Here is an 8405-nt window from a genome sequence, read left to right as displayed (position 1 = left end):
GACCCTGGAGGTGATGCAGTGAAACACTTCTACTCCCTTGCATTGTGTTTGTCACAGATCACGGGCGCTCTCCTTTTATAACATTCACTTCAGGCGTTCTCAAACCCAACCGGAATAAGTTCTGATCCTCCCCTTTAGTTTACATTGGGGATGTCAAAGGATTAAATAAATGAAACTTTATTTGACCGTGGAGTTTACAGACCCTGGGATCCCTGCGCGCTCTGGCCTTATTCTAATTCTATAGCGGTAATTACCCTTCGTTTCTTTAAGTGCAATAGATTTATTGCCTTAGAGACTATGCACAGTTTGATTGAATTATTCATTTTTTTTCTTTGGTGTAGACTGCATCTGGGGACTGATGTGACGTGTAGATTTTTTTTTTTCAGGAACAAAGGGAATGTGGAAATGAAAGAGAGAGGGAGAGAGAGGCTGGCAGATGTGATGAGATGCGGTGAAGGTGTATCCAGCTTGGCACTCCCACTCCTCTCTTCTCCTCTCATTGCAGCCCTGGGTGACTCTCAGGCTAACACAAACAGCTTTTCTTCCGCAGCCTGCCCTCTGTCACTGTAAGTACAACAGCCTTCTCTTATCAGCATGCAAATTCCAGCCACTCACTACCTTAGCCTGGTGTTTGCACTTTAGATTTACAGAGGGGACCTTTAAAATGAACTTTCCGAGACAGGAAGGGGTTTTCATGTCGAACTTGCTTTTATTTTCTTTGTAAAAGTTTATGTGGTTTTTCCAGTTCTCTCTCCCCCCCTCCCTTTTTTTTTTTTTTTTTTTTGAACGGGGGGGGTGGAGTGGGGAGATTGTTGCTGCGGCTTTTTCCTTCACTGTCAAGATGATGCACAGTTTAAAATTAAATTAAAATCTCCTTGATCCTCTTTCTGCCAAGACAATACATTTTGTTGGCAGATGACGCTGTAAGGAATTCAGAGTTTTTGTTTTCAGTCAGATCTTTAGCTTTGAGTGTTACAAAATACAAACGTCCCCCAAATTTTGAGGAGATCGCCAGAGGTTCTTGTTCTAGGGGAACTCGCATCAGCTGATGGGTTTGCTTTTGAAGGAACGTGCAGTAATATGCTTCTATCTAGTCTAACAAAACTTTCTCCCAATCGGATGATCAGGCTTTAACTTCCTTTCCTTTAGCTTTCTCTCAGATGCTCTTGATTATTTTGCAAAAGTTTCTCTGAACATCTTTAGCAAGCCTATAAAAACCCTTCATTGCCGGAGAGTGTCCGCAGAGGGAATTTATAAAGATGCCTCTTAATTGTCCGGCATTAACTGGGGAGAGAGGGGAGTTTAGAAGTGGGTGAATTACTTTTAAAGTGGCATTTCTTGCCCTTTGAATCAAAAACTTCTGAGACCCTTCCGCCAACTCTTTACAAGAGTTGCAGGTTTGCTCCTGATGTTAAAGATGCGGTACGTACAACTCAGCGCACAGACAGGTTGCTTTGCTTGTTGAATATTGCTTTACTTTAACGTGTTTAATGAGACAGACGGCGCAAAATGCAATGACAGCTGTGAACAGGTAAGTGTCCCGACGTGATCTGAGCGCCTCCGGTCCCTTCCCTCTGCAGGGACCCCCAGCAGGTCAGCATCCTTCCTCAACATCTGCCTGCGCTGCCTGGATTTAGCCTTAATGAAGCCAAAGCAAGGGAAGTAATTTCAAACGCGGTTTCTAAACGTGGGGTAACACTAAAAGTAAAAGCGTTTTCTTGTTTCTCGGCACGTGTATACGGATCTACACGGCGGGTGTTCACTTATGCAAACAAAGAGGGAACCACAATTATCCCCGTGCAGCGCTCCCACACACACACACGCACATTTGCATACAATGCCCAAGGAATCCTCTTTTCCTGGTGCCGAGAAGTTGTCGCTCTCCGGCACTGTGAGTTACATCTGTAACTTAATTGATCACACAGGGGAAGCAACAAGCTGGAGCGTTGCTTGCGCTCCGCCTGGGAGCGTGGCCGCATCCCTGCGGTGTCCTGCCCCAGCCCAGTGTCATTCCTTGCACTGGATTTTCGGGAGTGCAGTGGGATGCTGCTCCGATTTGGAGCTAGGTGGGCGGTTAGATTTATATGATGCCTTAATCATCTCTTGTCCCATTCCCGCTTCGTATTTAATAAGCAGAAAGCTACATTTGAGGCATTTGAGGAGTAGTTGATTTTTCCCCCCCCCTTTCTGTTTGTTTCTTGAAAGAAAAAAACTTCCACTGACAAATTGCTGGAGTTGCAAACTGAGGCAGGCTAGTTCTTCCTTGTGTTCTGATTTACATCTCTTTTCTTACAGACTTTTTTTCGCTCCAAAGCTATTAGTTATGCAAGAAGTCAAGGTGTTTCTTTTACTTGAAGCAGGTTTAAATGTGTTACAAGGAAAGCGTTAGTGACCAATTACGGAAATTCTTATAATTAAAGATTAAAAAGGACATAGCAATATGTGGAAAGGCAGCTATTTACTGCTGTTAAATCCATACACCACGTAACTGTAGCAAGGTGCATATTTTGAATTACCAAAACACAGGTGAATACAAACTCAGTATTTACAGTCATAAAATTTCCCACGTCTCTGAATGTCATTTTTTTAGTTTCTTTTATTAAAATTGAAAGAATGAAAGGAAATGAGTTACTATGTCCTCATCCAGTTAATTTGATGATAAAGCTTTACTAGGTAATTGTAAAGTTCTATTTCAAGGTGTTTGCTACTTGCTGAATAGCACTTGGTTATTCCTTTTATTATAGTGTAATTCCCAAAAATACTGTATAACATAGGTCCATTATTCCAAGAGGTTCTGACTTACAACTCATTTTCCCTGGACTCTACTCGAGAGGGACGATAGCACCTCGGATAGCAAAGGTAGAGGATGCAACGTGCATGACTCCAGTAGTGTGTCGAGTTTTACACCTTGTTAACAAAATGAAATAGAGCCAAGTCAGGTCTGTCCTGTGCCATCCCGTTAATGCTCAATTTTAATCGCATCCTTATGAAGCAAGGTTCATTCACAGTGGGGCTAAGTGTGCTTCTGGGTCTAACGTAGTCCACAAATTTCTACTTGAGAGAGGAGGAAAGCGAAATCAGGATTTCTCTTCGTCTTTTTGGCCTCTCTAAGTTATGAAGCTATTTTAAAATTAAAAAGTTTGTCTGTTACTAACTGTTCCAGGCGCCTTCTGGAAAACGGGGAGAAAGTGCCAAAAATACAGAGATGAATCAACAACTTCTCTCTCTCTCATTTTGTGGGCTTGAGGTTGCTTTCCGCACTCCCATCTTAACAACAGTTTAGCCTAGGTGTGAATAATATCAAAAGAGGGAGACGTTAGCTCTGCAGCGCTGTTTGCCCACCTGATCTGCGGGCCCCTGACAGTTTGAAAGACTCTTTCATGTTTACCTTTGGAATGCAAAAATACAGCAGATAGACTTTCTTGGGTTTGCAGTACTCTGCCACTGGTTGATTTTCTCCTCAGCTCCTTACAGTTTTCCCTTCTTTTTCCCAGATCAGCCCCCCCCCCCCCCCCCCCCCCCCATTAGCACTTTCAAAGGAGCGTGAGTTCCTAAATTGGTATTCAAGTTGATATTCCAGTCCCTATCTGTTGCCTTTTGGTAGGCAGAGAGAGGGATATTTATATAGTGCCGCTGCTAAAATTTCTCATCGTCGCCACGAGAATCCCAACTTCAGCTCGAGTCCGTCCTAAATCAGTTTTTCCTCTCCGGCCATACCTGTCTTTCCCTTTTCACTGCACTCACGTTTCACCTTTCTGCTGAATGCATCACTAAATAGTTTGTGGACTTTGAGTGCCTTCTCCTGCCTCCTCTCCCCCGGGTCCCTGTAGCTGGACTCCCATCTCTAGAGCAATTTATACTTTTCATTTCATCTTTTTTTTTTTTTTTTTTTTTTTCTCCCGGGCCGGGCTGCGGGATCGGGCTCTTCAGAGTCCCATTTATCAGCTGTCAGTAAGCGCTTTGCTGAGTGCTTCCCTCTCGTCCCCGCTCCCTCCACACCCCGTCAGCCCTTCCCTCCTCCTGCACATCGTCTTTCTCCAGCTTTTTTTTTTTTTAATTATTTTTTTTTTTTATTGTAACCCATGAGCGGGAGCCCGGCAGGACTCTTCCCGCGTGTGCCTCCCCACGCACCCGGTGCGGTGCGGGGGCGGGAGGGAGGAGGGCGGGCCGGCCCCGTGTCACACGCCGCCCCCCCCGCGCCGCCCCGGCCCCGCGAACCGGCTCCCCTGGGACCCCCCCGCTCCCCCTCCTCCTTTTCCGGCCCCCGCCCCGCCCTCGCACCCCCTCCCCGGTAACTTTCTAGTACCTTTCCTCACCACTCCGGGCAATCAGTGGTCATTAGCGAGAGCAGAGCGGTGTAGGGTTTCATGTGTCTAATGGCCCTGTGAGTGGTGATAGCTGCGCGGGGATGCGGCTGGCAGCCCGCGCCGATTTCACTTTCTGTTTTGTGCTCACTTTCTCCGCAGTTGTTGCTCTCCCTGCTCGCTCCCAGCCTCTCTCTCTCTCCCTTCCCCTCTCCCTCCTCTCTCTCCCTGTGTTGTCTCATCTTGCCTGTGCTGTCTGGGCGGGGGAGCCCTGCCTCCTTTTGCCTTCCTCAGATCAATGCCCTGGCCACTCACTTTCTGATGTTGCACGACGGGAAATGCTTTGAATACTTACGACATGGCCGCTCACATTGATTGCCAAGATTGACAGCAGTAACCATCGCCTTCACTTGTTTCAGGAGGAAAAAAAAAAAAATGAACCTGATTGTAACCAAATCTCCAGGCAACCCATCCGCAAACTTCTAACGATCGGGATCCTGCACATCCATGGCCCGGAGAAACACCAGCAGACTCTAGTTAATTTATTTTATTTTATTTTACCGAATTACTACCCATTTATTCCTCTTCCCTCTCTCCCTCCCCCCTTCACCTTCCTTTTTTTTTTTTTTTTTTTAATGAAAATTACCGAAGCGCGTTGCAAAAAAAAAAAAAAGGAGGCTCTCCCAGTGCTTTGTGCCACACTGGATCCCGAGGAGGTAACCAGGAAAACCAGCCCTATTGTGTTGTATACCTGTTGTTTGCTGTGGTGTGTAGTGCTGCGTGGCTTGGTGGCGGTGGCGGTAGTTTAATGGGTTTTCGCTGGATTTATGTCGCTTTGCAGGAGAGAATCCGGTTCCCCCTGCGCTGTCTTTAATGGGTTATTAGTTGCAATTGAGTGAAGCAGCAGCGTCCGGAGATAGATCTGTTGTTTAGCTTTTAACATTGCTGAATTCACCCCTTCCCCCCGCCTCCCCCTGCACGATTATTTACTTTTATATCACGAGGGTGTTGTGGGGTTTTTTTACTTTTTTTTTTCCCTTTAGGGAAAAGTAGTTATAGTCTCGTCCCCGTGCGTGTTTCCGGGGCTGTTTGAATCCCGAGGTTTCCGAGACGTTAAGGGACCCCAGTACCTTGAAATCACAACACTTTCTCATCCTTCCCGAGTAGAGTTTATTTTAAAATGTAGTGACAGATCAACGTTGTATTTTAAGATCACCCACGGCAGGCGAACACATGGTGCGGGAAGATATTGTACGTAAGGAACTAACACGAGAGGGAGAAAGAGAGAAAGAAAGGAAAAATAAAATCCGAAATAAATCTTCGAGAGCGGAGCGCTTGCTGTCACTGCTCCGAAGCGCTCGCGTGGGTTCCTCCTGGCGGGTAACCCCAAAAGACGCGGGATGGAGGAAGGCGAAGGGACTTTAGCGGTGCTTGTAGGTTCTCCGCTAAGTTTGAGGTGGGTGAGTGCTTTGAAGTTGGCCAGGGACGAGTGCGGGGAGGCACACAAAGCTGCGGCAGCGGCGGCGGCAATGCCGGGATCGGCCACGGCGCGGCGCTGTCCCGAGGAGCCGCCGGGCTGCGCCGCCGCCTTATCTCCCAGCAGAGCCTTCGGATAAAGTTATACGGAAAACTTTAAAATTGATATCGCACCCTAATTTGTGATACACGAGGAGGGGGGAATAGAGCAGTCCATCATCAGAGAGCTCTGTTTACACCTGGGGAAGGGGAGATGCGTGCCGCTTTGTGGCAACAGTCGACTTGGGATTTCTTGCTGCCTTAGCTCTTTGCCGGAGGTCATGCAAATCGACCTTAAAAGAATGCATAAGCCATAAATTAAAATAAACCCTTAGCCAGGGGCTGATCCATAAGTAGACAATACCTAACCTGGACAAAACGGCTTCCTTTGCGAGCTGAAAAAAAGAATAGTGCCTAAACTAAATGCAAAGTAAGTTTTCAGGAAGTATTTCACTTAACTATTATTACTGTTATTCTTCTTTTAAAATAAAATAGTGGCAGTTGCAACAAGCCAGCGCAGCTGTTTACAGGCGGTGCTGCAAGATACGAGTGAGGCAAGGTGTGTCTGGTGAAGAGCTTGTTCTTTTCCTGGGTTTCACTACCTTCGAAGCTGTTTATTTTTTTGATTGGGGATAAGAAACCTCTTTAACCGTATAAGCAATTTGATGTTTTATCTCGGATAATGCTGAAGAGTTTATGACCAAATCTGGGTTGCCTGCAACTGTCACATGCGTGCACACAAGCTGTGTCTGTATATAATAGTCTCGGGGCTTGTTTTTTTTCCCGCAGTTTTTGACAATTGTTCCATTCATGATCCTGAAAGGAATCATCAGTGGGAGCTAATGAGTGTTCCTCTGCGGCTTGCCCTGCTCCGGGGAGGAGCGGGCACCGGCGCTGCCCGCTCGTGTAATGCATGTACGCGTGTACCGGCGGCGGGGTCGCGGCTGGGTGTAGATACGTGAGAGGGAGAGCAGATAGGCGGGATGTGAGCAGGTACTTCCACGCGTGCATTGCCAGCTGAGCTGCCAGAGCGTGTCCCCGAGCCGGGGAGCCCCCGAGCAGCGAGCCCGCGGGGCTGCGAGCCCGGGCAGGGCCCGGAGGTCACTCACAGCCACCCCTCCTGTCCAGCCGAGCGCTGTCTCTGCTTCCTGCGGGCCGTCTCACCGTGGGGTTTGCTGCGGTTTTGTTGTTTTGAAAGGACGGGAAGGAGTGAAAGTGGCACCGTGAAAGGACAATTAGTGTTGTGTCTGAGTGGCGGGGGGGGGGGGGGGCCCGCAGGGAAAGGCAGCCCGGTGGGAGCCTGGGGACTGCAGATTAGTGCTGTCCTAGGGGTGTTTCCCAAAAACATAGAGGGTGAAACTTTCTGTGATAAAGTAATATATCTTCGCCTGCTGTTTGTAGATAAGGTATATGTTTATTAAGCAAATTAAATAGCCTTCGGCACACGGGCGGCACTTTGTTTCTAATGCTTTCTTTTACCCTCATTTTAACATTTTTGCTATTTCTGTCTTCAGTGCTGATCCTGAGGACAGAAGAACAGTTCTATCCAGTCCTCAAACAGAGTTCGAAGTCCAAAAATTAACGAATTTCCCTTTCTGTATTCGTGTAATGGAGCAATTTTGAAACCTGTTTTGAGACTTCGACTTGACTTGACTTGTTTTATTGACGTGCTTGTGCCCACTCACTTAATTAAGCCATTATAATACCATAAAGTAAATAATAAGAATGAATGTGAGATATGTGCATGTAGCCTGCCATTACATACAAATATTTCCCTGGAAAAGACTCTTTAAAAAACTTTTTTCAGCACCCCATGATTCTTTGGCAAGATCTTATGGCAGGTTTTTGTTCTGAGCCAGGATATTTTGCGTGTTTCTGTGCTCACGATGTTACATGCACACTACTCTCAGAATATAAACACCAAGCGTACCTAGCAGCTCATTCTAGTAAAACTAAGAAATAATTATTTATAGTGAGTACATTTAAAAGAAAATAATGAGGTCATTTGGAGTATGCTGCAGTTTGAAGTAGCTCGACACCTGGCAGAAACTACATACGCGTTTTCTTCAGACTCTACACTATCCATAACTTTTCCTTATAATACATTCTTGTGTTAAGTGAGAAAGGCTGTTTGTAAAACAATCCCCTGGCTGGTTCCAGTGTTGGGTGAAGCTGATCCTGTAATGGCATTTTGTTTTGAACAGTTGCTGTAGTTGAAGTTCCCTCATAAGGTAAGGTGGCACTGGGTCTGAAAGGAGGTCCAAATGCCACATTTATAATTAGACTGCCAATTCAGCACATTGTATCTATTGCTATACAGGGATATACTGCTGTGTCTGGTCTCTCAATAGACTGTATTCAGAATTAGCCAATTCAACTGCTTAAACTTTGGAGTCAAATTTAGAATAGGCAATGAGAGAAGGAAAGAAAGAAAACAATAATGCTTTCTTTTTTTCCTCAGCTAGCTATTAAAAGCCAAAGAATATACGGAAACCAACCCAGGCACTGCTCTTGGAAGCCCTGCACCGAGCGCAGCCTGGCCAGCCTCGCCTGCAAAACCATTTTGAAGCGCGCTTCTCCGGGGGG

General features: G+C 46.3%; 1 protein-coding gene and 1 long non-coding RNA gene across 6 annotated transcripts in view; one reads left to right on the top strand and one right to left on the bottom strand.

Moving 5' to 3' along the window:
- The first annotated feature begins 471 nt into the window (after positions 1-471).
- SOX6 (SRY-box 6) overlaps positions 472-8405 on the top strand; it is a 379857-nt gene continuing 371923 nt past the window's right edge. The window contains exon 1 of one of the 4 annotated variants that reach the window (XM_027651062.1): positions 472-566. The gene's annotated coding sequence lies outside the window, so the exon portion shown is untranslated. Of the gene's footprint in view, positions 567-4963; positions 5021-5742; positions 5761-5924; positions 6250-8405 lie in introns of those variants that run through there. The other 3 variants (XM_027651061.1, XM_027651063.1, XM_027651060.1) reach the window with 3 other exon arrangements.
- Positions 1459-4513, bottom strand: LOC113950814. 2 transcript variants are annotated; one of them, XR_003528892.1, is made up of 3 exons: positions 4307-4513; positions 2804-2907; positions 1459-1638 (listed from the first exon to the last, which is right to left on the bottom strand). It is a non-coding gene; the product is annotated as an uncharacterized LOC113950814 (long non-coding RNA). The 2 variants fall into 2 exon arrangements; XR_003528893.1 differs by lacking the exon at positions 4307-4513 and adding an exon at positions 3156-3962 and having other exon boundaries at positions 2804-3054.

This window comes from Corapipo altera, unplaced genomic scaffold (assembly GCF_003945725.1).
Source record: "Corapipo altera isolate COAL_440 unplaced genomic scaffold, ASM394572v1 78, whole genome shotgun sequence".
Taxonomy (NCBI): Eukaryota; Metazoa; Chordata; class Aves; order Passeriformes; family Pipridae; genus Corapipo; species Corapipo altera.
The sequence above is the reverse complement of the archived record's forward strand: the minus strand, read 5'-3'. Positions and strand labels throughout refer to the sequence as shown.